Here is a 27,736-nt window from a genome sequence, read left to right on the forward strand (position 1 = left end):
CCGAAAGAGATAAGATATATATTGATGCTTAAGGCCTGTTCCTTGCCTGAAAGTGACATTTTTTGCATCTGCTAACTATAAAATTGGTTTCATTTTAATCATTCGTATGTTGCAGTAATAGAAACATTAACTTATTATTCCAGTAACAACTTGTAAACGTTACTTCAATCTTTTATGTACTGTCAGTGATGATTTGTGGAAGTGGCGCAAAGGGAGGTGTGTTTTCCAGCTGATCGACAAGATTCTTGTATGGGGGACAAGATTCTTGCACTCAATCTCCTGTTGTGCTCAAGGTGAGTTACCAGTAATTTCGCAGTACTACTTTTCACTCTCCGTGTACTGAAAATCTCCCGGGGAAAATGTTGAAATTACCACTGTGTACAGCCACGTGTATTGCCTTGAGTTATATAACTTTAAGATCAAAAAAATTGGTCATTAATGAGAACAGCATAAACAAGAGACAGACATAATAGAAATTTAGTCACATCAATTTTCTTTGTAACTTCATAAATACTGCAGATTGATTTTGATGAGAATGTTAATTTACTTGCTGGCCTTATTGTGAATCCCTCATAACAATACCAATAAACTATGCGATGTAAGGATAGTTTATTTGCAACCATTTTAAATTTGCAAAGATTTGCATGTACAAATTACATTGGTCAAGAGGTTATCTAATTTGTTTAATGGTAATTATAAATAATGTCTTATCTGGAGATTTTTTATTAATATTGTTCAGACTATTATTGAACGAAAAACAGATAATTTTACAATATGTTGCTATAATAAATTATGAGTGAATACGAAGTTGAATAGAAGTAATAAGAAAGTTACATGAGATATTTCAAAAAGGATACTTCTTTATATTTTTTTTCATCCTCTTTAAGAGGTGAACCTTCAACACAGGGAAAGGGTGGAGCTGCGGAAAAATCTATATTTTTCATTCATTAAATTACCTTTTCATTTGTATGTTATTTGTCTCTCAAATTTTGTTGCATCGTATAATTATGCAATGATTATTAACCCTAGATCTGGAACCCAATTTAGTAAAAGCTTATTAGGAACCGAACGTCAAAATTACGTGTTATCAAAAAAGTAAAATTTATTTCAAATAATTGAGTGTGTTTTCATTTATATAAAATTTATAGCTTCCAATAGAAATTAATATAAAATTTTAAACACAATTTTCTGTCACAAAACAGCCGTATATGTTTACTATGAATTAGTCCATATGAGTTACAGATTTCGTGTCAGCAAATGAATAACACTCACACTGAAAAGAGCAGGGGAATTACTAATGGTGATTATTTCACTAAATGACTCAAAAGATATCAAACTTACCAACTTCCCCTTTAAATGATACAACAGATCATCTCTGTTTTCCATCCAGTTCATTGTTACTCACGATAATGCTGACAAATTTTCACTTGATGAGGATGATTTTCACTTCAAATTTTCATTTTGAGCACAACGTATTAGTCATCTTTTTTTCTTCTGCTAAGGGCAGTGCCCACAATGCTCCCATTTCCCCATCTTAGAACCACTAGATGTGGTTTCTTGATTTTCTGCTGACAGTCCCGGTAAAATTTTGTTCTGAATGCAGCTGTTGATCGCTCCAGACACTGTACGTGGAATTGTACTTCTTGCAAATCTGATCTTCATCCATCGAATTAATATTTATGAAATAGAGACTCCGTGAATTGAAAACGATTCAATGGCTTCATTTCAGATGTTGCAGAAAGCAAGCTATTGCTTTGATGAACATTGTCGATGTAAACTGCGAATGAGTTAATTACGGAAATATTAATCATGTTATAGAAGTACCACATTAGCCATCGTTTCGTTTTCTTATCCCAATTTGTTGATAGACAAAGTTGATCAAATATATCAACTGCATCCTTAGTACAGTTGTAAATTTATAATTATTTCGGGCTTTTCGCTAGAGTGTAGAGCCTTGTCATCACGAACTGTGGAAATTAACATAACTTTTATTCTGTTTTGCCTTGAATAATACAGCTGTTGGATTTTCACTGAATAGGAACATGAAAATCTTTCCTTTCGCTTGTTCAACTAGGCACATGTGAACTCACTAGGCAACTTTGGTTTATGAAATGAAATCTCTAAGTTTTACGTCCCACGTTTTGCCGGCTAGATTAAAGGAGACGGTGATGACGAGAGATGGGTAAAATAGTGGAATAAAGAAAGTGAAATGAAACAAGAGAACCCCGATAAAACCCAGCATACCGTGTTTATCCTCCACAAAGCTTACTTGACGCGAGCTGGCATCGACCCAAGAACCCCATCCACCAGAGTTGAGCGCTCTACCACTGAACCACCGCGGCTTCGCAACTGTTGTTTACTTTTCTTGGTAGTCAGTTTGTCTGTTTGGAGCAATTCAATTGACAAAAGGGATGGACGCAAATCAGTTGTCGAATGTTATATTCCAGTTATAGCCATCCTTTGGAATAAGTATTGTTCTAACAGAAAAAAGTGTAACAGCCTGCCCAGGTGAAGTAAAGCATTTTTATAAATATGGCATGGCATTCACCATGTGTTTGATAGCATTGTCACATAGCGTAATAACTTTATGTGATATTTATTAGGTTTGCTGGGCGAACACATTTTGAATGGGCAGTTCCCTCTAAATCCAATTCCTGAATGCGATCGCCTCTTATATCATCAAAGAAACTTGGATTTTGTTTTAGAGAAATTGATGCTCAGTACTTAATTCCACATGAGTTAGTGTCGAATAATATATCAGCATTCAAACTATTATTTTTCATAGCTCCAGTTAGTATCAGAAGTCTGACGATAGCCTTTAATTCTTCTTTGCGCGCGTCACCGTAAGTAGAATTTTTTTTTTATGTTAACATTCTTCCTTTGGATTTATTCGTTTGTGTGACGCATCTAAAATATCTGGTGATAAGAATACAAAGAAACACTCGGATGGTTCTCTCTGTTACGAGGCGATACCTTGAGCTCCTGTCCTCACATGCAGATTTTTTAGTAGGAACCTTTGTACTTGCCATTTTCAGTGGTTCAGTTTTCCATATAAACCCATTTTTACCCACTAACTCCAACATGATAATCAACTTGATAAGTAACTTGAGAAGGTACCAGTTACGTGCAGCATCAAATATTACTTATAACATCACTTTTATAAAGCCAAAAAGCTAACCAGGATACTGTTTTTCGCTTCTCCTGCAAAATGCACATAGCAGGTTTTGAATTGCCGCCGACGATATACTACTCCGACCAAATTAGTCACTCAAAAAATAATCCTGTGGCTATTCCTACGTGCCAATGCACAGAAGGAACCATTCCTGATGCTGAAATTAAAATGGTCGAACATTTGTTGGCAGCATGTAACGTTTCCATCCTATGTGGCATGGTATCCAGTAAATCATCGATGATATCCTCTGTAAAACGATGGAATTCTTACAACCCCAACCAGCTAATCATTAACACAATGAGGATGTCGTAATAACAAAATATTAGAGATGTTTACATCCTCAGTCAATGCACGGTAAATACATAACAAACCACTTCACTAAGGTTATTCCAAACAGTCGGATTAAGATATAGTTTCCATATTTCTATTCTTGTAACTCTGAATTTTCGTTCTACAACTCTCTGATAAATCGGATCAATGACAAATACATCACATAAATTAGAGCGTGCACTCCAAGATTATCAAGATACAATATGGATATATGTATCATATATAATTAATATTTTTTAAGTTCCTAACAAGGAAGTCAACTAGTATCATAATATTAAAGTTCCTTACGACACATACCTTACAACATGTTTCCCCATTGTGATTAAGTAGATGAATGTCTACGGGACACTTACATTCTCTCATAGAGTGTCTCGATACCGCCAGTGCCGTTTCCATCCCTGATCCAGTTAGTAGGCTTATGTGAGGCCTCGTCTTCTTCAGGTATCCATCGAAGGTCCTCATTATCAATGATTGTTCTTGTTGTTGGTTTATATGTATGATTTAAATTTTAGGAGTCTTGGAACTATTATGTTCGTTATCATTTGAGGAAAGACTTACTTCTTGAAATCCATCTCATTGTAATGTTTATGTTACCCAATTTCTCAATAGATGGTTATGCATTCTATCCTAAATCGCTAGAGTGATTCAGTTGAAACGTTGGCAATTGGCAAAAATATCATCCAGCTTTGCTTTACCGATGATGATGTGATAAAGTTTGTCAATCGCAAATATGATACATAGCCAACCAGAAAAATGATGGCTATGTAATGAAATATAAACAACATCGATCTAACCGTTTTAAAGAAAATCACACTTTTTATATTTAACTTTCAGTTAACTGTGACAAGCTAACATGACCATAGATGCTGCAAGCCTAGAAATCTAATTCCTAATACTAATCTTAATCCTTTCATTAAACTCTTCCTATTTTTAGGAATCGGGAGAAAACAGTTATAGCCTCTAAGGAAATGTGCATCAGGATGAATAGACAGATAAATGTCGAAAAAAAACTTTTTAGTATCTATGGACCATGAAACCTGTAAATCCGCTGAAATTGCGAATTCGGTTTTTCACCATTACTGTACTTTGTTCTTCCCTTTTCTCGCTTGAAAGTAAAACAATGTGCCCCATCTTTTACTTGTAGTTATGTAGTACGCTAGTAACTTCTTGTATGAATTTCCAGTTTTTAAAGGAAAAGACTAAAAGCTTTAAAAGCTATAGACTTTTTTCTCGTTGGCATGAATAACGACATTATCAAATAATGCCAGTTTGCTGAGAGTCCGATCTTATTATTTTCTAAATCTGGACACATTCGTTGGATTCACATACTAATTACAGGATGTCAACATTCTTTTAAAAGTTCAACTCTGAAACCCCAATAAACCTTCAGGTTCTTCAAAGTAGCATTTGAACAACATTTATTTCCTTGCGCTTTCATCGACTTTCAAAAAGAGCTGAAGGAATGTGATATACGTATTGTTGGTCTTGAAAATTATGAGCAATAGTAGAAGGGTTTAAGGTCACCTAATGATAAAATAGGATATACTGTATAATGCAAGTGTACAATGATGTAATAACCTCTATACAAGCTCCATTAAGGCTACACCCTTAGCGATAAGGAATTCCTAATATTTAAACTATATATGCAATTTTCAGATCTGGAAAATCAATGCGGGGAGAATGTAGCCTCTAACATTACTTTGATGAACACATAGTGAATTCACTTCTTGTAACATTGGGTGTAATCGTGAGCGTTAAAATTCAAGATTTTATTTTATTTTACCTACAGAATTCCAGCCACAAGCATTACTCCACTAATTACACCTATTTCATTCATGAAATTGTAATTTTCGGTTACTATATTGTAAATACTTATGTTAGGCAAGAATTATATTCTAGTGAATGTACATAAAATGTTATGCTTCGTACATAGATTATTTTTTGGTAATTGATTTTGTTCCTTTCTTTTCACTGCAGAGTTTATATGGGAAGGAGCCTACTATTCTCCTCTAAAGAGCGATCCTAACGATTATTAATTTGCATCCGAACAAAGTATACCCACCGGAAATTCAACCCGGAACCCTGTGTGCACAAAGCACGTTTACCAGGTATTTAGCACTAAGAGACACTAGATAAGTTTACATTTTTATGAAAATTATAACCATTGGCAAAAGTATGAAGAATAGATAATAACTGAGGGGTGAGGAAGCGGCACAAAACTATGTGCTCTAGTTTATCTTTTCAGTTGGTATACGCTATATTTTTGAACAGGTCAAATCTGCCAAAAATTATTAGCTACCATAGTTTCTCCGAGCTTGTGATAATGCCAATTGATACCACACACAACTCCCTCTTATTTACAAAAATAGACTTGGATTCAAGATGGCTACCAACTCGCCGATGTGGTCAAAGACTTCGCTGCCACTCACAATAAATATTGTAGTGTTTGCCCGGTCGCCACATGCATACACCATATACTTTAAGCATCTGTACCAAATTTATGGATCATGCTGTATAAACAAAATATTTATTAATAAAGTATGAGCATTAAAGGTCGTTTCAAAAATACGTTCCGGAAAACTCACCTCCCCAGCAAATACTCTTCCTGGGTATTTTCAAGATAAGCTATTTGTGTTACATATATTGTAACTTCATTTATGAATATGAATTAATTGTTATACAAAATTGTTTCTGTACCCCTGTCCGATAAAATATTTTTTAACCACAAGTAAACAGTTGTAATTTGACCAGTAGATGTAGCAAGTCAAGATACAATTTTCATAATATAGTAAGTCACTATTGATATTTCCATCAAGGTTTTAACATTTACTTGGTTGTAATATTAACCTTACAATTTCCAGAAATTTAATACGTCCTGTGTTATATTCTCAATACCAAAAACTTACACAGAACTTATGAAGTTCCTGATACTTTTTTACTATGAAGTTATGTCTCTTCATTAATAATAATAATAATAATAATAATAATAATAATAATAATAATAATAATAATAATAATAGACGACATCAACAGCTCTAAAGCACGAAATAAAGGGAAAGAGTAACATAATCTATCATATATATAAGTAATTTTACTACCCCTCCTTAACATTCCCTCTTAGCGAGAACCTACTACCTGCCACATTTGAAGTTCCTAGGTAGTTTAAAATTTCAGTTTTCTTTCGAAACATAACATTTCACAATTTGATTATGAAAACAAAATACGTTTTACGTACCTGCTAAGATGTAATTTCTCGACATAAATTTCAAGTACGTAGTCAGGAAACTGAAGACCTTCATTGTCTGTTCCTTACTTCCGTTGAACGGAAATACGAGAAAGCAGTAAAGGACTTTAAATACATCCCTGTGAAATACAATTTTAAGAAAGTTAAATTACACTCTTGTGGTAATTTATGACTTTTAATCTGAACTATAATCTATAATAATAATAATGACAATTTACAACTTTCGTGATTTGTTATCTGGTATTGAAAGTGACGTCCCAAAAGAATTAACTTTATATTTGAAGTGAAATCAGGTATGCTACCTACCTAATTCAGATTACAGGTTCAAGTACTCTCGATATAACTTGCCCTAGATCTTTCTTCACCAAGATTGTTCCAAGTCAAATGGACACCAATGTTCTCATATTCTGGAAACATCTCCTTGATACTTTCGTGAGCTGCGCTTCCCAAGTCTGCATGAATCGATCTCAAATTTATTCCAGTCCCTAAACTACTTATCATTTCCCATATTACTTTATAAGGTTGTTTATCCTTCCCTAGCAAAAACACATACCATAGAGGAAAATCCATTTTCGTACGTGTGAATAGTATACAATTGTTGCAAATGATAAGGAGTATACATAAAGTGCCGTCAATATAAACCTCAACATCACTTGTTTCACACATAAATCTCTAAAACCAAACGGAAACTGTTGTTACTATAATTGCATTATAATTCTACAGGGTGTCCGAGAAGTCCTTCCCTGATTACAGAAATTGATAACTCAGGCTAGAAATAAGATAGAAATATGAAACTGGTGTTGAATTGTTTACAAACTATAAAAGTTTTGGTCACATCAGTACACTTCCACATGAGCACCCTTGGTAGCACGTAGCACATCTAGGCGATATTCAATTTCCATCATGCAATAACGCGCACCAAACATTCACCTTTGGACTGCCTCTGGTGAACTCCCTGACCTCCCTGGGGGGTTCTGAACCCCAAATGCGTACATTATGGCGATTCACTACTCCACTGACAAAGAATGTCGCTTCGTCGGAAAAGGCAATTCGTCTGAGATAACCATTATCGTCCTCAATACGTGATAGCATTTCGACCGCAAAGTCATATCGACGTGTACCGTCGTCGGGCAACAAGGCCTGAACGAGTTGCACTTTGTAAGCACGAAACAATAAACGTTTGTGTAAAATGTCATGGATAGAGCTTTTTGGCATCTGTAATTCACGTGAGGCCCTGCGCACCGATTTCTTAGGACTTCTCAGAAAAGACTGCCGCACAGCCTCCACCGTGTCTGCTGAGGTTCTTGGTCGACCAGACCTCGGAAGGTCAGCAACCGACCCTGTGTTCTTGAACTTCTCATACCAGGCTTTAATGCTCTTGACATCAGGTGGAGTCCTCACAAATGTTATCTGGAACTGTCTCTGCACCGTGGTTGGTGATCGTGTCTCATGGTACCACAGGACACACTGTGCCTTCTCCTGGTTGGTTGGCATGGCTTCTTGGGCTTCTTACTTACGTACTACAAACCTAAAACAAACAAAATTGAGACTTGGTAAAACAGAACAAACCTAACACAGACAAAAACTTTTATAGTTTGTAAACAATTCAACACCAGTTTCATATTTCTATCTTATTTCTAGCCTGAGTTATCAATTTCTGTAATCAGGGAAGGACTTCTCGGACACCCTGTATTAGCATTAATAGTACAGTTAAATTATTATAAAAATCTGATAACGGGAGATACAAACACTCATTAAACAAGAAAAACTTGTAAGTTTGAAATAAAGATAGAAAGGAAAAAGAAACAATCTCAAATTAACTATGTATATATATAATCGGAAATGGACGAAATGGTTGATTGTAATTGGTTGATTATTAAAGCCTCAATGTGTCTGTCAGTTATGGCTATTTTCACCCTTCAAGATTACTCCCTTAACAGAACTAAAATGGCGCACAAAACGTAAAATTGCTTGCAATTGTAACGGATTAAGAAACAATGACAAACACTTCTTCACGAAAAACCACGTGTGATGATGTACCTTTGCTCATATGAAAAACTAGAACAAAAACGTCTATTATAATGACAAGGACCCTGAAATGTCTTATGCCCAAGGACGCCCATGTTGTGGTTTCCAAGGGGGGTCAAGTATAAGCGACATTTCAAATATAGTCTCAAATTTTGCTGTAACTAATGTAAAAATTCTATTGGGTTTTCGATATTCCCAAGTATAATTTTCTCTTAGGGGGGCGAGCGCTCCACCTTGCCCTCCTGATGCGCGCCCTTCCTTAAGCCGAAACTAAGTACTACATATACGTAAATTTCATTATTTACAGTGAGAATATGCACGTAACTGATATTACCTATTTATCAGTTAGGACGATAATCTTAGCTTCGTCGTTTACAAACATAAACTTTTCTCCATTTTGAGTAATCTCATATTGTCTTTCAACCGATTGCTCAATAGTATCTGTTATATTTCGCGGATAAACAGGCTTGAGTTTTCTTCGAAATCAGTACATAGCTTGTCTACTCCTCTTCATATCTTTATGTGTTGTTTCCTCTGCATTTTCTGACTTTGAAAGCTCACTTCTGATAATTTTATTTGATCTTTCATACGGGTATTTCGCTGTCCTTTCTTACACATTTCTTGTAAGTTGTACCTTTCTTCTTTTGGAAGTTGTTCGAGTGGTTATGCCGTCTGTTCTCCCAAAATAACAGAAGTGAGAAAATTTTTCATCTGACATCGCTTCATTCTTTTGTACGCAATCCACTAATTTATGACAGCTTATCAGCGGCTCCGGAAGCAGCTTATCACATAAACCGGAAGAGTGTAGGTAATTCGATTGCAGTCCACGATTGCTGAGTATTTGAAATGAAGTTGTGTTTGTGAGGCACATTACGAAAATTAACTAGTAAAAGTTTGAACAACGGTGTTTCATACAATTTTGTGCACAGCTTGGCGAAACCGCTACTGTGACTTACGAAAAGTTACAAAGGACTTATGAAGAACATTCCCTATCCAGGATACAGTGTTCAGTTGGCACAAGTACTCTTCATAAGGAAAAAACAAAAAAGAGACGAATCTCGTGCGGTTAGGCCATCAACATGATAAACGGATGACAGTATGGAAAGAGTGAAGTCTCTTGTGAGGTTAGATCGTTAGAGAGTTAGATTGACAGTAAGAACGATCAGTATGAGTTGCATTTGAACGTGTTTAGTGTCCATGAAATTCTAACACAGAATTTCGATATGAGAAAAGTGTGCGTCAAGAAGGATCGAAAGAACCATGTCACACTGCAGTCTTCCATTTTTTTTTGGGGGGGGGGGAGAAAAGACTTCCTCTGGTTTCTCCGCCTTCCTATTTGCCGGATATCACTTCCTCTTGCTTAGAAAGCACTTGAAAAGGCTTGATACAAGTAATTTTGGTACTTTGGATCATATTCAGAAGCCCGTAACCGACGAGCTGAAAGGTATTTCAGCAGAACCCTACCAGGATTCCTAAGGAGACAACCATCGCTATGTAGTTACCCAAGAGTACTATTTTGAAGGAGTAATAAAATTCATCACCTTTCTAACACACATTATAGGTATAGAAATTGAATACGTACAAACATTGAATCAATATATTTTATTCACTAAGAATGTTGTCTTTTCTGAATTTCTTAAACCAATTAATAAAATGTCAATCCACCCCCTCCGCATTATTATTTATTATTGAATAATGAATAAACACAAGTCTAGAAAATGAAGTGAAATATTTCAGTTTTACGTCGCATGGTTGTTATGTACGCTAAAGAAGACAGTGATGATGAGAATGAAAAAATGATGGAATGAAGAAACTAAAAGAAAACGGGAAAGCCTGCGAACCTGTCTGCCCCCGCTCCCGCATGCATACACACACACTTCACGTGGCACAAAAGCCATTAGCATGAGCCTGAACAACGAATTCGAAAAAAATAACAGAAAGAGAGCAATTAGTACAACTGTTGGAAGCTATCTTGAAAACTTCTTGGTGTTTCTGGTGTAATTTTTTTTATTTACTATTGGTTGTTACTCAACTTTTCACCTTGTGGAAAAGCTTATTATTTCACGTGAATTTGAGTTATTGCAAACTAGTTGCTAAATTACCAATTCTGTACTAACCATCGTATTTTGCATACCTTGCCATGCAATGTTTGTATTTTGATTCGAGGAGCTGTGCTAAACACCACTGACCTTTACATCGTTGTAGTTGCTGCTCTTTCATATATGTTATTTCTATTGATAGTTTTGTTTACAATTTCAGCATTTTCTTGCCTAAGCAAAATTATTTAAGCTTTTAATACATTATAATTAAACTATTGTAAGTGTTGATTTTATGTAAAGCAATTTCTTTTTTCAAGTATTGGGACACAACATTGCAGCTTTCTTAAACTCTCATGTTTACTTTTGGAGTGACGCTTCATCGTTGGATTCAATTAAGAAATCATTTCAAATATAATTGTTCTCTTTCTAGTAGTTAGGGATCACTACTGCGGTGTAGTGATGGGCAGTGGGAATATCCCGGTGGGAAGAAAAATAAAAAATGGGAATAAATTTATTCCCGGGATTTTTCCCTGGCACATAAATTCCCGGGAAGGAATTTATTTCCATTTCTTTACTTTATCTTCCAAATTATAAGAACAACACGACTAATTTATTTTCATTTATGGAACAGTGGAACAGTAGGAACAGTGGCGTATTTAAGGACGGGCTTCCGGGCTTAACCCCCCCCCCCCGAAATCTTACTTACTATAGTAAAGTAAATGAAATATCTTGCAAAATTTTCACATTTCCAGGCAAAACTCTCCCCGAAAGTTAGCAAAGCCCTCCCCCCTCGAAACAAAATCGTAAATACACCACTGGGTAGGAAGAATGGTCGTGTGTGGCAATGTTACGTCCAAAATTATAAAGATAAGTCGATATCTTTCAAATATTGTGAACATAAATATGTATGCGGAAATGTTGATAAAATGCTGAGACATGTGTGTTCTGGCAGTTACCTAACCTACTTTGGTTATAACATTTAAAAATTTAATGTTTATAATATCAGTAGTAGAGTCAAGTTTAGAAAATCCACTTACATATAAATTTAAACTGTTTAACGGTGTAAAATTATGTGTACTTGCTATACTATTTTTTTCACATATTTACTTGCATAGAACATATTGTAAGTAAATATACCTTTATGTGTACTCTCTAAATATAATAGAATGTTAATAAAATAATATCGTTAAGAATATACATTTTAAAGAATCCTCTGGAGACAACAGTAATAATATACTGTGATAAGTGAAAACGAATTTAACTTTGGAATCACAATATAGTAATAGAATGCAATTTTCTTTGTGACTGTACATAAATTCTCAGAAAAATTCCCATTTTGGGAATCTTCGCGGGAATTTACCCATCACTACTCTGGTGTCATCATTCTTCTTGACGCATTCCTAACAAATGCGTGAGTACTACTTCCAACAAATATAAATTTAACACTTTCAATTTTCAGGTATTTTTTAACATCATACCTATTAAAACATTCAGAAGATGATAAGTTAGTTGTTTTAAAGCTTGACTAAAGAGTAAATTAAAAGGATCTTAAATGATGTCAATTTGTAAATTTTGCTAGAAATAGAAACACATATGTTATGTTATTATTATTATTATTATTATTATTATTATTATTATTATTATTATTATTATTATTATTATTATTATTATTATTATTATTATTATTATTATAGGTGGTATGCAGAGTAAACTTGAGGGATTTTCTTTCTTCTCTTTCAGTTCCAAACTGTACGAATAAGTCTAATAACTAACTGGTTTGTATTAGCTTTGCTATCTTCAATAACTTGAACTAGAAAATCCAATCACTAAACCAAGTAACGATTATTTTATAACAATAACTGCGTGATAATTTCGCCAAGTAACTGAGGATATTTTCATCATCACACAATGATATGTCTGATAAAGCCAATATGTTCAATTAATTGGCGAAACTGTCACACGGTTATTTTAAAATAAACGTTACCTCATTCAGTGATTTGTTTTTCTAGTTTAAGTTGAGTAAGTCTAATCAAGAACAAAGCCCATACTATATTTTAGACAAATTCAGTGTATTTTGATGAAACGTTCACAGAATATATTTAATATTTTGTTTAAAATCAGGAGTGAGACTCACTCCCTTATGATTGACTCATTAACTCCAAGGAATAAACATAGAATGCCCGCAGGATTTTTACAGCAGGGGAAGGGGACAAAAGACCGCACGTAAGAAAAGTCGCAAATATACACATCTTGATGCACATAATTTTCATGTAAAAATATTTTATTGGTGCATGTTGTATAATTTTATTAACGACAATTAATACATTAAATATTGTATTTGGTCAGTAAGCAAATTTTATATATATTTTGGCATGCATTTCGAAGAACGAAGCCCCTTTCGAAAATCCAAAGGGGGCCGGATTATCTGAGAGCCTCAATGAACATATACACTACCTTGTGTCGAAATTCGAATGATTTCTACGGAAGTCACTGAGGAACTCATTTCTTAAATCGGAGGAGATAGATAGACGTCTCAAAAGACAAAAATCTGCATTGCATCAAAATCAGATCTCTTTCTCTCTTTATATCTATCTACCTATCTATGTATCTATCTATCTATGTATCTATCTATCTATCTATCTATCTATCTATATATATATATATATATATATATATATATATATATATATATATATATAAGCGATGTTCAAAATATTTATGAACTTGAAAAGCAATGCTGTGAAGGATCAGGGGAGCAGAATTATTTTCAGTGGCGTATTTAGGGGGCTATTGGACTCGGCTCAAGCTCCATCCGAAATAAATTTGTTAGTTTCTCGCATTCCACACATAACAATAATGCTTCTTACCATTTCTAAGAATGTCATTGACTTTCCATTTTCTTATGCTCTTTGTTCAGAAATGCTGTATTTGTCAAATTTCATTCCATGTAAGAACTGTGTCCTTTTATTCTTTCTTTCGTCCTTTCTACTTTTCTGTTTCTTTTTCTTGATGTTACTTTCTTTCATTTCGCTTATCAAACTTTATCAACCATTGCCAGTTGTGATTCACAGTAACACCAAAACTAAGAGGAGTTGATAAGCGAAACATGTATAAAGGGATCAACGAATTTAAGAAAGGCTATGAACCTCGTGCTTATATTAAAGAAATCTGATGGAACAGTTCTTACTGATACAGATAGCATTTTACATGGATGGAAAGATTTCTTTGACGATTTGCTTAACACGCAGCCAAAAACTAATGTGCGGGGAGAAAGGGAGATACACACCGCAGAACCCTATATTCAAGAACCCAACCGAATAGAAGTAGAAATCGCTATAAAGAAATTAAAGAAACACAAATCTCCGGGTGTAAACGAAATTCCGGCTTAGTTAATTTTACTTGGAGGCGAAAATTGTGGAACAAGATACACAAACTCATCCTCCTCATCTACAACAAGGAACAATTGGCACAAGAGTGGAAAGAATCAGTCATTGTTCCAATCCACAAGAAAGGCGACATCTCCTTGTTTCAGACCATTCTCGAAGCGAAAGCGCGTGGACAAAACTTTTCCTACCCGGACTTTAATTTGGGATTCATTTAAACATATCTTAATTAATCTAATTAGCTTTCTCGGTATTCCAAGTTCTGTAAGATCGTTGTATAATGTTTCTCTCCTAACCGAGTCGTACGCCTTTCTAAAATCAATAAATAGTTGATGCACCGGAGTATTGTATTCCCACTTTTTTCGAGTATTTGGCGAATGGTAAATATTTGGTCTATAGATGAAATTATTGGAGATTATCAGTGCGGATTTAGACGAAATCGATCAACTATAGACCAAATATTTACCATTCGCCAAATACTCGAAAAAAGTGGGAATACAATACTCCGGTGCATCAACTATTTATTGATTTTAGAAAGGCGTACGACTCGGTTAGGAGAGAAACATTATACAACGATCTTACAGAACTTGGAATACCGAGAAAGCTAATTAGATTAATTAAGATATGTTTAAATGAATCCCAAATTAAAGTCCGGGTAGGAAAAGTTTTGTCCACGCGCTTTCGCTTCGAGAATGGTCTGAAACAAGGAGATGTGTCGTCGCCATTAATATTCAACTTTGCCCTGGAATACGCTATAAGGAAAAATCAAAGATAGCAACCAGGGATTAGAGTTGAACGGTGTTCACCAGGTACGCTGGTCATGTAAATTTAATAGGGGATGATATGAGAACAACAGAAAGAAATGCAGAGAAAACTAAATACATGGAAGTGCGTCGGGACCGTAACACGGCAAATTATGAATGCGTTAAAATATTAAATAATACTTTTGATAAAGTATATACTTTCAAAAATCTAGGATCAATATTAACAGACGAAAATCATATTCACGAAATTAAATATCGACTAAAAACAGGGAATTCGTGTTTTTATTCAGTTCAAAATCTCTTGTCGTCGCGTATTCTGTCGAGGAATTTGAAGCTTAAAATATATAAAACGATAATCATGCCTGTTGTTCTATATGGTTTCGAAACATTGTAGCTTACTCTGAGGGAAGAACATAGACTGAGAGTATTTGAGAACAAAATCCTCAGACGAATATTCGGATCCAAGAGGAACGGGAATGGGGAATGGCGAAAACTTCATAACGAGGAACTACGTAAATTATACGGCTTACCAAACATTGTTAAGGTCATCAAGTCTAGAAGGCTTAGGTGGGCAGGACATATAGTATGAACGCTTTCGAAGTGTTAGCGGTAAGACCAATATTTTTTGAAGGTATTGGAAGAAGAAATGGAGAATAGAACAATAAGGAAATGGAAGAAATAAAAAGTGATAAAAGCATTAAAACTGATATGGGAGAACAGTGTGTGTATGATAGGAGAATAATTAGTGAAAATAAAGGAAGGACTAAGTATAGGATCGAAACTAAGCCCAGTGTTATCAGAAATTGTGATGAATAAATGGGAACTGAAAGTTAAGGAGGAAGGAGGCGAAAGAATTATTATGTTTTGCAGGTATGTGGATGATTGCTTAGGTCTTTGGAAAGGAATGAAGAGACAATTCGAGGAATTTGTGGGAAGGATAGAAGATAAAGAAAAAGGAATAATCCTGGAGGTAGAATTTATTTTATTTATTTATTTTATTTTAGTTCAAGCACAACACAACAGGCTCTAGGCCCAATTATTGTGTTGTCTTTGACAACGAAATACATATTAATACAAAACAATTAGATATACAAATAATTAAAAGAAATACACATTACAAAATAGACAATTTAAAAAAACACATTCATATTGTCTTTAGCATATGAGCTCCTTATATGCCGTTTTCAAAACATGCCTGTTTAATTTTTCTTTTGTACACACTTTCCGACATGCTAAATATATCAATATTGAAGTCTTTTTCGACCTCAGTGTGGAGAGTGCTTATCCTCCATATAGGAGATTTCCGAAGGATATTTGTTCTTGCCTTTCTTTGATAAAACGTAGATGTGTTTCCTATCCTCGTTCTGGTTGATGGGACTTCAAAACAAAGCAACGAACGCAGCTCAATAGAGTCAATCTTATCATGTATTAATTTATATAAAAATATTAGATCATTATATCTTCTTCTTTCGTATAAAGTGGGTAGTTGATAATTTTCCAGTAACTCTCTGTAAGATTCATATTTCGGGTAAAGCCCAGTTTTCCTGTACGTTAGAAGTCGTAGGAATTTTTTCTGTATTCCCTCAATCATATCACAGTATTTTTGCATATTTGGTGACCACACAACAGTAGCATATTCTAACTTTGACCGAACGTTAGAATTAGAATTAGAGATATTTAGACACGAACAATATATTTGTATTCAGTATAGTTATGTAATTTATACGTAAATATTCAAGAAAAGTCACGAAGAACTATTTTTGAGGTACATGTTCATCTCAATAGATTTCATTTGTTCCCATCTAATTTTTCACATACTTAAAACTATTGCTAAGGTTTAAGAATAATCTTGCAATTAATCTTTGAGATTTTATATTGTATACCAAATAAATTTTGTATGCTAGGCTGTTATTATTAAGCAGGTCGGCACCGTATTTTCTTGACACTAAAGGATATTTCGACAGCATTAAATTTTTCCAAAACGTTTATACAGACAATTTAAAACTTATTCAAAATAGCATTAGCAGTACTGGATAAGAAGACGGTAACATACATATAACGACTAAATAAGCTTTATTCTTTAAAAATTAAAATATATCCTAACACCTCAGAAACTTGTTCTAAGAACATGTTTATTTTTGATAGGTATGATTCCAAAATGGGGTAGTTTTGCCAAACATTGGAGAATGCTGAAGGAGAAGTGAGCGAAAGGGGGCAAGTAGCGCAGGAGAAGACGAGGAATTAATTACACTCGGATGCCACTTTAAGTAAGTTTACAACCATGTATGTTGCTGTATGTGTTATGTATAATTGTTAAAATGTATAAATAGAGCTAAGTTGTGTTATAGTATTATTACATTATTCCTTTGTTTTAAGGTGAAACTAATATCATTTTCCTGTAATATTTATCCAAAAGATGTCTTTTACTTTGCTATGGTAATAGTAGGGGGTGTTTTATTATGTATCCATACCAATTCATTAGTGCCAGTTGTAAATTAGGTCCAAAACATACTCTATACATGACATAATACTACTTTGAACGAATATAAATTCATTTTCCTAGTACTCAATTCTTCTCGTGCTTTCAAACCATTCATTTGTGCATCACACTCTAAATATACAACAAAAAAATTTTCGTGGCCCCTCGTTGCTGGTCTAGAGGCTAGTGCATATGACTTCTGTGTACATAGTTTTGGTGCTCGATTTCCGGTGAGAAAATCTTAAAATTTGAACACGGTACGATGGTTTGAATTCCATTTTGAACTATAGATCTACGTTCATATAGCCTCTGTGTTGAAAAGGAACATTAGATTTTAAGAAATAATCATCTTTCGTGAAGGGTTGTAAGTATGACTTGAGAATGACTCCAACGATTACCATGAACTTCGGCGTAAGGTAGTTTCCCGATACAACAAATCGACTTGGTTGGGTTTCGACTTGGAAACGAAATAAAGTTTTTAATTTAGCCTTCTTCTATTATGGACTTGTGCTCAAAGGATACGGATGATGAATGAAACTGACTACCTATGAAATAATAGTTGGAATGAGAACTGGGAGGTTATGGAGGAACACGGAGAAAACTCCCCGACGCGGTGTTGCACACCACAGACTCACATAGCTTTGGACTGAACCAGGATCCCTAGCACCAGTGGTAAACACTGTTATACTGCGCCACCGTATCCACTATTTTGACTTTAAGAAAACTCGTTTGGCGACATCCGTTGAAACATACAACACTTACGATGAGTAAATTTTACCTTGGACTCTATTCTAACATGAATTATAAATTTATATATAAAAATCCGGAAAGGATGTGCATTGCGGGCCATGCATGCGCTGTTTTTGTCATAGATGTCCAAACTCACGAGCTCGGGCTCGCGAGCCCACTCGTGCTCAGCTGGGCTCGGGCTCAGTAATTTGAGCGCGAGCCCGAGCCTCAATAATATAAGTGAGCGCGAGTCCTACTGAAAGTGAGGCCAGTCATGAAGTAAATGCGAGCGCGAGCCCAGTTTGGGGAAGTGATTGCGAGCGCGAGCCCAGTTTGGGGAAGTGTTGCGAGCCCGAGTGAGCGCGAGTCCAGTTGAAAGAAGTGATCATTAGCGCGAACTCAGTCGAGAGAAGTGAAAGCGAGTTCGAGTGAACGCGAGCCCACATAGAATTACTGAACGCAAGTCCATTCAAGGGAATTCACTGCGAGCCCGTGTGATCGCATGCCCAGTTTGGGGAAATGATCGCGAGTCTAGTTGAGAGAAGTGGTCGCGACCTCGAGCCCGGTTGAGGGAAGTGAGCGCAAGCCCAAGTGAGTGCGAGCTTAGTTGAGAAAATTGAGCGCGAGTCCGAGTGTACGCGAGCTCACTTAGGATTAGTGAGCGCAAGTCCGAGTGAGCGAGAGCTCTCTCGAGAGAATTTAGTGCGATCCCTATGAGAGCGAGTCTAGTTTGAGGAAGTGATCGCGAGCCCAATTAAGGTAAGTGAGCGGGAGCCCAGTTGAAAGAAGTGTGCTCGAGCGCAAGCGAGCCTAGTGCAAAATGATTATCCATGATTTTTGTCCACGCTGTATTTGCATGCGCTATTTTTGTCCTCCCGCGGTTTTTGCCCATGCGCTGTTTATGTCATATCTATTTAAGTAGGAAGAGTGCCTGTCAATTATGCAACCTGAAACACAGTAAAGACATTTGGGTTGTCAAACTTAAACTTACTTCTGCTTAACTTTGTTTGACTTCTGCTGTAATTGTTCCTGACTCATCTTTCCTAAGGATGTCTATAAAAATTGTAAACAGTCTGTGAAAGTTGACTTGTAAGACAGAGTAAGACATGTATAGATCATATTTTTTAAGGCACCAAAGTCCACCGAATGTCACATCAGCTATGCTGCAAACAAGTATAACTGACCACTTTCTCACTAGTATAAATGTTCTCATTACGATGCAAAAGAGTGGAAAAAATGTAATATGAAACGACAATTATAGATTATACTTTACTAATTGAAGAATTGAAAAAATGTAACTGGAATCAGGTAGTACAGAGTAATTGTGTTAATAGTGCAACTTCAAATTTCATCCAAATGATGAAAAATTGTATAAGTAATTCACGTATTAACAATAAAAAAGTAAGTAGTAAATATCTCAAAATAAAACTATGGAAAACAAAAGGATTAGTCAACTCTATAAGAGAAAGAGATAGATTAAGTCGTTTGTTAATAAAAAAACAAAATGATTTAGAATTTAAGGAATATTACAGTAGGTATAGAAATAAACTTACACAATTAATAAAAGAAGTTAAAAATGGCTACTACAGAAAACAAATTATATTATAATATAACTATGATAGTAAATTATAGAAGATAATAACAGATATTATGGATAAAACTGACAAAAAATATGTAGAAATAAATGAGCTAAACATTAAAAATGGTCTAGTAACGTATGAACGTGATCCAATATTAATAGTTGAAAGTTTTAATGAACATTTTTCCATTGTTGGCAAAAAATAGTTAACAAAGAGATTGATGAGAAAATAAATTTGAATTTGAATTCCGAAATTAAAGTAGTAAACTCTATATTTTTCCCTCCAATCACTGAACAGGAAATTGAACGCTTCATAAATAAATTATCACCAAAAACAACATCTCGTATAGATGGATTATCAGCAAGTGTATTGAAACATACGAAATCAAATATACGAAACATACGAAATTAAAACCTTTGTAGTATATCTTTAACCTAAGTTTAGAAACAGGTCTATTTCCTGATGATTTTAAGACTGCTGTAATAAAACCTATATATAAAAAAAGGCTCAAAGGCCTATAACTGTAGATTTATATCAATCCTCAGTAACGGTGATAAAATGTTAGAAAAATTTATAAAGAGATTATTTAATTTTCTTGAACAAAATAAATTATTTTATTCAAATCAATTTAACAGAGATTGTTTGTGAAAATGTTGATAAAGCTGAAAAAGTAATTGTAGTTTTCCTAGACCTAGCTAAAGCATCCGACACAATACCACACAATATTCTCTTAAATAAACTAGAAAGATGAGGAATAAGGGGTATATCGCTATCTTGATTTAGCAGTTATTTGAAAGACAGAAAACAGGCCGTCCAAATAGATAATTTTCAAAGCAATTATTCATATGTAAAACAAGGAGTCCCACAAGGAACTGTATTAGGTCCAATATTATTCTTAATTTATATAAATGATTTGTGCAATTTAAAAATAGACGAGCATATACAATCATTTGCTAATGACACTTCTCTTATATTTACTGGTAAAACATGGACAGATGTATTCAAGAAAACTGAAGCAGAAATGAAGAAAGTGAAACAATGGCTTGAAAATTATCAGTTAGTATTACCTAGGTACAGCCACTCACAAAAGTATCTCCGCCCTAAGTGCTCTAATTCCACTACTTGGGGTCCAAGTCATTTGCAGATGTGAGAACGCCTAGACAGATGCAACCCAACTTACACGTAACTTTTCTCGGCACTGACATCAGTTGGTAGCGCTGTGTCAATTCTTTATGCAAGTAAAATTGTGAGTAGCAAGTAAAAATGTGACACACGAAACATTTCTCCATTCTGAGATCAGTCTCTCTGGTTCAGAGCGTGTTGTCCAATGAGCGCCATATGTTAATCTCAATACTGCTGTGTATGTAATGTATTATTTCATTATATACTGTATATTCAAAGAAATAAAAACACTGATCGCACATGAATCAGAGAATGCTTGAAAGTAGACGAAAATATCAAATCTAGAACAACTGCTGGAAATAAGTTTGCAAATGATTGCCTCCATTGGGAGCCCTTCTCCAATTATCCTTGTTCCAACATCTTTTTCTGTCTAGGGCAGAGAAGATCTTGCTTGTCACACTAAGTATGCATTGAAATTGAAATTGAAACAGGAACATTTGAAAAAGTTTCAACCTGGCCGGGATTCGAACCCGTGCCTACCGAATAGAACTTCAATGCGCTAACCACTTACCTGCCACGCGACTTAACCTTCCACCCAAACTATACCTAGTTAAAATCGTTTCATGGAAAAACATAAACAAGGTACTTGAATATAACAAAAACAAACAAATATAAACAAAATATAAATAAAAAATATAAACAAGAAAATATAAGCAACTTGCGTGAGTATCTTAATGAGATTTCCTTGATTAACACTAAAACAAGTTATATAGACGTTCCTCAATGACGAAAATATCACGAAACGTTCTTGAAGTCGAGGTTACGTCATCGGCAGAGCCGTTACTTGTAGTGGGTAGGGGGCAACTGCCCCCCAGAGAAGGTCCCCGCAGTTCGAGGGGGCCCATTTTGAGACAAAATTATCTTACTCTATATACGATACGAACATGAAATTAGAAATGAAGTATCAAATAGGGTCGCTACATTACATAAACAAAACAGCACACAAAAGCTAAATAGAGCAAAAATGAATCGTGGACCCATTTCAGTAAATATTTCTACTATTAGTGGCTCTAGAAATAATATTTATTCGTATGGATTTGAGATTAATCAATATTGTCCATTTAATAATTTTCTCATGTATGGAATGGGTCCAGGGAGTAACTAACGGAACAGCAGAACTTGCCGTGCGGAAGGGCCCACAGGTTCCATAAGGGCATAAAGATTAAGAGAAAGTTGGAAAGAGGGGACACAAAAATTAGAAAACTTTTTCTAGGGACCCAAATAAGTTTATTAATGGGCCGCCTCCAGAAAAAATCTAAGTTACGGCTCTGGTCATCGTTTGCAGGGATGGTCCCTATTTACATTACATTTCGTTTTTACCATAACTTCTAATTTCCAAAGAACAAAAGACGACAGAAATTATTTTCACATTCTTTGAATTGTATCAACACGTGTAGAAATAGACAGTTCTATGTTGATGTTCCATAACTATTAGTTTATTTTCTGATATTTATATGAGGAATTTGTGGCAAATTGCGCCGGTGGTACTAGCCAAGTGATCTCGGGCGTTCGGTTTCTCATCATGAGGTGCAATACACTAGGAATTCGAATTCCTCTGAAGAGCAAGGTCGGAATTTTAACTGTCCTCAGTATTTCTGTGTTCGTGTCCTTACAGTGTTTGGAATACATCGAAAGGACATGAGCTGCCAGTGGCGAACAATACTCTGGTTGGGGCGATTTGTTTAAAAAATATGAGAACAGGAAACTACCATTGCAGCTACCTGGATTCAAATCCCGTCGTGGCAATTATTATATTTTCTGAATGGAAAGATGTTTATGTAATTGGTATTGTAATTATGTTATTCCTTTATTATTATTATTATTATTATTATTATTATTATTATTATTATTATTATTATTATTACCACAATGGAAAGAAAAAGTAACATAGTCGAAGGTATTCATAGGAAAAGAAAAGATATACACTATGTCAGATGTTTCTTAGGTTTACACATGAACGCAATAATATTTTTACGTTTATGGATTTACAGAGAGAATTATCATTTTATGGCAACAAGAAATGGAATATAAATATTTGTTAGCTGATAACAGTAATGCATTTTGTTTCGCCCTTATTCTAGGTAGAAAGGTGAGGTGACATCTTAAATAGGATCATTCCCGTGACTAGCGTTGTAAGTTCGATCACTATTTGCAATTTGTGCACAGCTAGGAACAATTCCTTGAAACTCATTTTTGGCCCATACTACAGCAGTAAGGACGTGCTTAGCCCTTATGTATTCATCAATTCTTGTCCAAACACGGTACTTAACAGACAGTTACGAATGAAGTTGATATGAATGACGTAATTTTGTGTTGTTGGCATGTCACCTGTGAAGGAAGTCGTCTCAATTCTTAGGCCCAGAGAAATTGAATATTTTTTATGTTAGTATACACCAGAAGTATCAGTATTGCAAATTATAAAAATTTGCTGAATTGCCACAGCCGGTATCGAGTCGTGTTCCCAACATTATGAGACTAACGCTTAAGCCACTACTCTATTTTATTTTTTTAAAGTTAAGTGACTCATCGAACGTGTCTCAGTAACTTACCTGAACTACTTATTACTTAATTTTTACTTGCTTTACTCGTTTACTTGACTTCTTTCAATCACCTAGAACGACAGGGACACGAACATAGAAACATCGAGGATAGTGAAAATCACATAGTCTCTCCCACCGATAATCGAACCCGGAACCTCGTACACCAAAGGCGCACGTGCTAGCCACTAGACCAGCAGGGAGGGCTCTCTAATACATCACTGTTCTGAGAGAAGGAAAAATGGAGCTGCAGTGAATTCAGTAATTACACACTTTTCGATTCCAGTGTAATAATGCTGAAGCTTTCTTACTTCACTCATGATAAAATAATAAAGTATTATGCAGAAAGAATAGTCCAGAGAGGTCAACTTTAAATTGACAACTCATATGTACAAAGGCGCTGCCGTATGCTCTCGCCTCGGGCCCTGATTTTTCGCGGCACGGCATAGGACAGATACTCATATTTTTTGGAATCTGGTGTTTCAGAGCACTGCATTATTTTTAAGTCAATTAATTTAATGAACCTTCCTCACAAGTCAGTACCTTGCTTCCTATTTTTATGCGTTTTACTCACTTTTACAGTTTTCCACTAACTCTTTAAGAACAGGGACAAAACATAGAAACATTGAGGACAGTAAAAATCACAAACACTATTCCCGCGTTCTTCCCTTGCCTGAAGTAAAACATTAAAATATGGTGAACATGCAATTTTTGGTCTTCCATCTTCTATGTAGTGTCAAATCCAGAGTTGGAGTGGTTCAGTGGGTCAAATGGATCGAGCTTTCTGAGTGGGTCAGTCGGTCGTGGTCAACACCATGTGACCCACTGCGACTCATCATCCAGCGTGACTCACTGCGACCCACCACCCACCATGACCCACTCTGACCCACTGACCCACTCTGCTCACTGCATTGTAGGCAACATCTTTCGAACAACATATATTTTTCACCCTCGACCGTAGCCATAGAAACTAAAAACGCGTTTCTGATTGGTTGCAGCTTGCGATTGTCGAAACCTTCTGATGTATGTATTGTGAGGTGAGGTGATTTTAGTTTAGCGTCCCGTTCAGCAGCAAGGCTATGTGAGACGTGGACCTACTGAGTAACGTGGAATCAGAACCACATGAGCTCCCACAGGGAATTGAACCCGGGTCTCCCGCGCCAAAGGCGCGTACGCTAACCGCTTAGTTACGGGGGAGCTCTATGTATGTATTGTGTATTATAGTAGTAATAAAAGAACATTGTCACTTTGTTGGAATTGAAGAAGAAGGAAATTGAAGAAGCAGTTGAGGTTAAATTTACCTTCTTACAAGGAAACTTACTTTGATTGATCGACTTCGATCACGAGGTCTTACAATTTCATCAGAAAAATGTTACTCCTTTCAAACGGAGATAGATTATTTGGGACTTAGCGTAGGTGGAGGAACTATGCAAATGATTCAGGATCGACTTGAAGCTATACGAAATTTACCTGCTCCTCGTAATATGAAGGGTGTCAAATTTCTTGTTGGGTTTCTGTCTTTCTATAGTCGCTTTATTAGTAATTTTGCTGAGATTATGCGTCCCATAACATATTTAAAATCACCTAAAATTCCCTTTGTTTGGTGTAAAGAACAGTCTGAGATATTAGCTCATATTAAGGACACGTTTGAAGAACAGGTTATCTTAAAGATTCCGGATATGAGTAAAAGGTTTTTTTATAGAAGCAGATTCTAGTTTGCGAGGGTTAGGAAGTGTGATCCTACGAAAGGATTCTAGCGGTTTCTCTCAACCTAATGTGTTCTATAGCAGAAAACTGAAACCTTCGGACTATGATCGTCCTATCTTTGCCTTGGAGTTGGCTAGTTTGTACAATACTATTGCTCGTTTTCAGCACTATCTTGTTTCAAAATTTACATTAACTGATAACCATGCTTTAGCTTGCGTCTTGCGTAACCCTAAAAAATTCACACGATATAGTATTATGATTCATAGATTGTTGAATACTGCTTTGGCATTTTATGATGTAGAAGAAGAGCAAAGAAAGGATCCGGATATCTCAGATATTTATAAGAAAGCTGAAGCTGCAGGAAATATTTGGAGAGAATATCGTTTGTCACGTGGTTTATTATATAAAAGAACAAAAGCACGGAATAATCCGTACAAGGTTCTATTGCCTAAGTCTTTACGACCTTTGATATTGGAATATTATCATTCTGGAACTTAGGTGAGAACACATATTGGTAATTTTAAAACACTTAGTAAAATTAAATTTTATTTTCCTTCTTTTATTGGCCTTCTTTGATTCGTGACGTACATCAGTACGTGCGCCCATGTCATGAATGTCAGATTTCAAAACCACGCTTTGAAAAGCCCCAAGGTCTTTTGTCTTCTAAATATGTAACACAACTCCAGGGACATTTATACTGTGAATTAGCCGGTCCGTTAATCCTAAGCAATGACTATAGGTACACTCATATTCAAAATTATTGTCGCGTGTCTATAAACATGTAGTAAAAATATAATTTGATAACGAATTCGTCTGGCATTTCTTATAATGTTAGTATGTGTATAATCGGCAAAGACATGTATGTGGCAAATTTCATGTCAAAAGAGCAGTAAATAAGAATAATAAAACGAAAATAGAACTTTCTTGTCCATCTAGCAACATTTTGTTTTACTCATTCTAATTTTCCTATTTATAATTCTTTTTCTATGAAATTTACCACAAATATACATTTCCCGATTATACACATAGTATCAATATTAAAAGTACCCTCTAAAATCATTATCAAATTATATTCTTACAAGAAAACAGTTATAGATATGCGACAATCATTTTGGACATGAGTGTACATAATGTTGCTTGTGGATAACGTCCCCCATTTTTTTGCACTTAGTTCCATTACGTAATGCGACCAGTAGGATTATTATTAAAGCAATGAAGGAGATATTTTGTTGTTTTGATCATTGCTTTGCTTTATCCACGGATCGGGCTAGTTACTTTTGTAGCGAGGAGTTTCGTTGTTTTCTCTTTGGACTAGGGATCACACATATACGTAGTTCAGCTTTCTTTGCGTCTGGAAACGCAGGTGAAAAATACGTTCAGACGGTAAAGAATGCCTTAAGATGTTATTGCTCTGAGAATCAGACAGTATGATGCAATTTTTACTATATCCGATCCAATTTTCTCTTAACGTTTCTGAACATTGTGAATTAAAGGCATCATCATTTGAGCTGTATTTGGGACGTGAAGCCCTAGATCCCTTATTAGTTAAATGGTCTGTAAAGAATTCCGACCTGAACTTACATAATTCAGTAGAAGTATGGTCCAATGTCTTAAAAATATGCATAGAGCTTAGGAAGATAGAAGGCATCTTTTCCTGCAGCGTAACAATCCAGTTACTTTCCAGAAAGGCCAATTAGTTCTTTGGAAATCTCTTTTCAAATCGTCCATAACAGATAAAGTTAGTAAATCTTTGTCGCCGCCGTGGCTTGGTCATTATCGCATCGACTCCTTTGCTGGTTCGAATGCTCTAAATTTTCCTCTCGTGTTATCGTGTTAATCAATTTAAAAAGTATGAAATGCGTGAAACTTCTGAACCCGAATTGTAAATTTTGGTCTAATATTTGTGAGGTTCTTACACGTATTTCTTTTTCAGGTGTGAGGAAACTGTTTGAGATATATATATATATATATATATATAGATATATATATATATATACACTTCTATTTTATATATATATATATATATATATATATATATATATATATATATATATATATATATCATTCTGCGCCTTATGGATATGAATTTCATCATCTATGGATATTTGAGGTTTATTCAAGCCTATGTTATGTTTACATTCTATAATATGGTATAACTCTTCTCTGGTTTTTGTATTTAGTAATGTTTTACCAAAACTTTAACATATTTAATGATAAGCTTGAATGTATTGTGTCCACTTGGCTTTATATTGTTTGGTGGTCCCTTTCATTATTTAATATTTATAGTTTGTTGTTTAGTCTTTTCATACTTCATATTCATTTATTACCCTTACTGACAAAATCGCTTTCATTTCCATAAGTGTTTCATATTTTCGGTAATTCAAAAATGCTTCTTACATTTTTTGAATTCCGGGGGGACCCATTATGTAGTGTATTCTACTTTAATATCTCTTAAAAAATATGTCTTCTCATTCTCTTGTTCTATTGGTTTATTTTTCTGGTACTATTATATACGATATTGCGTCATATCTTGCTCCCTGATTTGAATTCCTTCTGCCGTTT

At 35.1% G+C, this 27,736-nt stretch overlaps 1 protein-coding gene across 1 annotated transcript in view; it reads left to right on the top strand.

Moving 5' to 3' along the window:
• The window catches only part of LOC145684761 (uncharacterized), a 35,700-nt gene that overhangs the window by 2,380 nt on the left and 5,584 nt on the right, over window positions 1-27,736 (top strand). The window contains exons 2-4 of the mRNA XM_081757133.1: window positions 144-293; window positions 5,480-5,610; window positions 17,106-17,227. The gene's annotated coding sequence lies outside the window, so the exon portion shown is untranslated. The remainder of the gene's footprint in view (window positions 1-143; window positions 294-5,479; window positions 5,611-17,105; window positions 17,228-27,736) is intronic.

Source organism: Thermobia domestica, chromosome 5 (genome assembly GCF_964235325.1).
Source record: "Thermobia domestica chromosome 5, izTheDome1.hap1.1, whole genome shotgun sequence".
In the NCBI taxonomy this organism is placed as follows: Eukaryota; Metazoa; Arthropoda; class Insecta; order Zygentoma; family Lepismatidae; genus Thermobia; species Thermobia domestica.